Source organism: Solanum dulcamara, chromosome 6 (assembly GCF_947179165.1).
Source record: "Solanum dulcamara chromosome 6, daSolDulc1.2, whole genome shotgun sequence".
NCBI lineage: Eukaryota > Viridiplantae > Streptophyta > Magnoliopsida > Solanales > Solanaceae > Solanum > Solanum dulcamara.
In genome coordinates, this window is record NC_077242.1 from 8,940,111 (window position 1) to 8,945,283 (window position 5,173).

Genomic DNA, 5,173 nt, shown 5'->3' on the forward strand with positions numbered 1-5,173 from the left:
TTAATCGTACTTGCATTTTCATTCATTCACATTTTAATTAATCTTCTCTAAAATATAATATTTTTATCGGAGAGTATTCTCTTCTCAGTTTGAGATCTTCCTAATTATACTACAGACTATGTTCGACCACCAAAGATGTATTGCAGTGGATTAATGAGTTGCTCTTCTCTTAGAGCCCGGTTGGATTGTTTTGGCTTGTGACTTATAAGCCAAAAGTCATAAGTTAGAATTTCTAACTTATGGATTTTGGCTTAAAAATAAGTGTTTATAAGCACTTTTAAATATTATCCAAACACTTCAAAACTGCTTAAAATTTATTTTGGCTCAAAAGCACCTAAAATAAGCCGATCCACACAGGCACTTAATCAAAGTTCGAATTTGAGCCTTGGGTAATGAAAAAATCCTTGATAGGGAGTGCTTCCAACTGAAATGGGCCCTATGCGGTGCAAATCCATATTAATCAAGCTCCAATATGAGTATCGAACACCAAATGAAAAATCAAAAATAAAACAATATGCCCCTCACTGAAAACCTTCATGTATATAATTTTTGCTTTAACCATCTTTAATATTAATTTCTATACGGATCTAATTATTTCTTTTTGTTTATCTGATGAGAAAATTCCCATGTTGCATCACATGAATCTTGGCTGTATGGTCTACAATCACCACCTTCCCTCACATGATTCTTTGGGGGATCGGAATTGGACCAGCTGTAGTTTCTTTAATTTTTGTGATTTATTTCCTAGCTAGGACCACTACACCAAACATATGATTAATCAACAAACTCTATTAATAATCTAAAGTAGCATATGGTTTACGTACGACTGTACATCAATTGATTATATATACGTATTTCAATGATATTTAAAATACATGTAATTAATTTTCCCTTAACTTAATTGTTTTTGTAAATATTCTATCTCAAGAACAATGGAGCGAAACGATTGATACAAATATATCATGCACATTTTTTTGCCCTCCAAAGATAAGCAATCATATCCAAAGATTATGATGGAATGGTAATTAAGTTTGTTTTTTTAATTAGAGGTTTGAACGAGAATTACCTTTAAGATAGGAGTGTCAGACATAAATTTAAATTAGTTGGACTTTAAAGTGGTTATCGAATATCGGATAATTTTTATTTTTGAAAACTACTAGCCTCTTCCATAATTTCTGCATGTTTGATATTGTTAAAAAAATAAATATTTAGTCTAACTTAACCCCCAAATACTACTATTTCATGAGGTGAAGATCGTTGAAAATCATAAGGAGCTTAATATATAATCTCACACGTGAGAAGCAATTCCCTCCCATACGGACATCACATACATGATCGAACGTCTGAAGCATGGACATGAATATAAGATGTGATCCAACATGGATAACTAAAAATAGGAATGAATATATACTACTCTGATACCATATTAATAAGAAAAAATTATTTGGATAAGCACTTTTTAATAAATAATTACTGATTTTAACGATATATTTTATTTATTACCATTTATAGCAATATATAGCAATATTATGATAAATCTGTCATGTATTAAAAGTGAACTATGCATGCAATATAAATGTATTATAAGTGTTTTAAAATATATTATGTTTGACTTATTTGGTAAGAAATTGACACAATGTATTATAAATGTATTAAAGTGTGTGATAGATATATTATCCATAAATAAAACTTGTATTATATGTGTTTTATAAATTATTACAGTAATATGTATTAAAATTATATTATATATATAATATAAGTGTTCATTGAAAAAAATGTTGTTGCTACAAATGATAAATATTTCCTTAATATAGTATATTTATGTAAGTTTCCCTATTAATAAAATAGATTTTGGACCTAATTATTCAACCCTAAAGCTAAATTAGCTCATGATTAATTTGAATATGAGAATTGCCCAAAATCATGAATTTAAATAATCTCACAATCAATGTGGGAAACTCAACAGATATGTTTTAACATATGCTAATCATATTCATTAGGGGCTAAGCTATAACTTCGATTTCGAGTTCACATAATCCGATAGCTTTATGCTCAAACTTAATTATATTTGTATTAAAAAGTTACTTAATATGTATATATAATTAATCAATAAAACCCAATAAGTTACATTTTCTATTATCTAAAATCCATTAAAATCAAAATTGTTATAAATCTGTCTTTTAGCTAATTTCTTGTAGATTAGCAGTCTTTCACTAAATTTATAAGACTTCTTGAATGATGCGTATGCAAAGAAGTAAAGACGTTTGGAATAGGCATAGCGCGGGTGAAGTTATGTAGAACGACCACCTTCTAATTAATATCGTCCAAAGAAATGAGATTGTCGTGAATATACACACTGAAAATATTAATATCGCAAGCAAGATGGTTATCGATTCAAGAACGTAATGTATCCCTACTTTTTCAGGTAAGAAGGGATGAGATAATGTCTCTGAGTCAATAGTCGAATACTAAATGCAATGTAAGTGAAGAAATCCATGTCATATTGACGAATGAGATAAGAATCATTTTTTTTCGGTGATCAATCAAATCAATCCCAACCCCACCCCAATACTGACTAGGCTCGAAGCGAGTTTGTAACGATAGATAGATAGGGTACTCTTCATTTTTTGATAGATCTAATTTATTTTAATAAAACTACTTTACAAAAATATATTCTTCCATTCTACTCTTTCACCTATGGGATTAAAAGAAAAAAAAATGAAGAGTATGGGAAACTCCATTTCAAAAATCGTATGTACAATGTATATTGGAACATATTATAACACAACTCTTTCAAAAAATATAGGAAAAAACTCCAATTTAATAGTAGGTGATTGAAATAGGTAGAGCTTTAATTTCAATAGCAGATGGAAGCACATGCAGAAAGCAGCCACCATGCCAAGAATTTAGGTGCATTTAAATGGCAAATTGGCAGCTAGGTAGCATGGCCCAAACCCAAAAGTAAAATAGTATTGTAAGTTGTGAATATGAGATTTATGCAGAGCTTCTACTTCAATAAAGTGACATAATTCTACCAGCACAAGCAACGTATCTTACAAATAAGCCCCTAACCTTTTGCCCCCCTTCCTGTCATCCTCCTTTTTTGTTTTTTGTTTTGCAATGTCTATACAATACATTGATAATTTCTTAAACTTATTAGTACGTAAATTCGGAGCATCTTATTAGATACTTTCGATTCAAATTTTAATTTGAAAAACTTTTGTGCATGTTCTATCTCAAACATATCGATTAGATAATTACGTTTACATAATTGGGACAGAGGCCTGATGTATTATTGTTTATTGAGGTTAATGCATATAATTAAAGAATGTGATATATGTTAAGAAATTAACTTATCTACATAATACATAAAATATTTTTTTTATTTCAAAATTTGAATCGAACGTATCGAGTAGAAACACTTTCTCATATATATAATTGTTCAATTAGAATAAGCAACAATTTGAAAATTTAAATAAAATTGATGGACGACTGATAAATTTAAAGAATTATTGATGTATTGAGCCAAAAAAAAAAAAAACTAGATAAACATGCATTCAACTATTTTTGACTAATAGCAGATGAGGAAATTAATTGTTCAGGAAACCATTGCCGGCAAAATTAACCACTGAACTCATTCCATTAAAAAGACAACAATTGTAATTTGAATCGAACTGAATTGAGAATAACATTTTTGGTTCTTTGGCTATTTGATAAATTTAATTTTAGTTTTTTGTGATATATAATTTATCATATTTAATTTTTAATTTAATTAATCAAAATGTCTTTTAATTCCTTTACATAGGAAATATGTTATATTTGGTGTATTTATAGAAGTAAATTGCCCTCATTATAAAATAATAATACAAGTTTAACATAATAAATAAATTATTAAATAGTGGAACGGTTAATAATCCTAAAAATTTGTGAAAATTCACAAGTTAAAGGATCAAAAGGGCATATTCAAATATTTGAAAATTAACTGTGTCTAATCAGATATCACAAAGACTAAAATTAAATTCTTTTAATAATTGAAGGACCAATGCTATTAACCTTTCTCTTATTACATTAAAAAAATTGAAGGATGAATTTAAGGTTTCTCTTCTTAATTAAAAATAAATGTACTCCAAAATATTCCTTAAAATATACTATATCTTCACTGTTTTGAGATGAGAAAGAGGCCACACCTATCTAATTATCTTATTTAACTAAAGTTAGTCAAAAATAACCCCGGATAAGCAAAAAAAATTAAAGAGAATTGAACGAGGGGAGTAAACTAATACTTTTTCTTATACTATGATCTAGGAATGTCAAATAAATATTGAAGTTGAGATTTAAAGTATACGGGTTTAAAATTCTAATCATTTTAAGTTATTGAGTTCTACAATACTAAATAATATGTATATATTCAATAAATTCTTAATATAAACATATGATTTAAACGAAAACCAATGAATTTGACTGAGTATGCAACTCATATAGAGCTCCACCCGATGTAAATCTAAAAAGTGTATTATATTTCTCTTCCCTCTATTTTTTTTCAACAACAATAATATATATTCAGTGTAGTCTCACAAGTAAAATTTAAATAAGATAGTGTGTACACAAATTTATTTTTATCTTATGAAGGTAAAAATGTAATTCTGATAAATATTCGATTCAAGTAAAACATATTAAAATCAAGTATCGAATAAGACACAAAAATAAAAAAGATATGTTTAAAATAAAAGAAGAAGTGAACAATAACGATGACAAATAATATGATTACGGAAGGAAGAATTATATTATAGTCTCCCTCCTCGTGGTTCATATGACTTTGATTAGATTTCATGTGTTTTTTCCTACTAAAAAAACTTAGATTATGAGGTCACATCTCATATTCCATACAGCACTATCATCACTAATAATAAGTACAAATGCGCACTTGCAAGTTCCTCTTCTCAAATAATTCCTTCTCACTCTTTCATACAAATATTCACATGCATTGCATTTGTTTTTTCCCAAAATATATCATTTTAAAACTTCCCTTCCAACTAAATGTACGTGAAAATGTCCTTGAAATTAGAGATCTGAGTTTGAATTAATAATATAATTAATAAGGTTAGTTATCTTAAGCATAAACTATAACGCTGGATATATTTGAATCAACGAGATTATTTTTTGAAATTGGAGA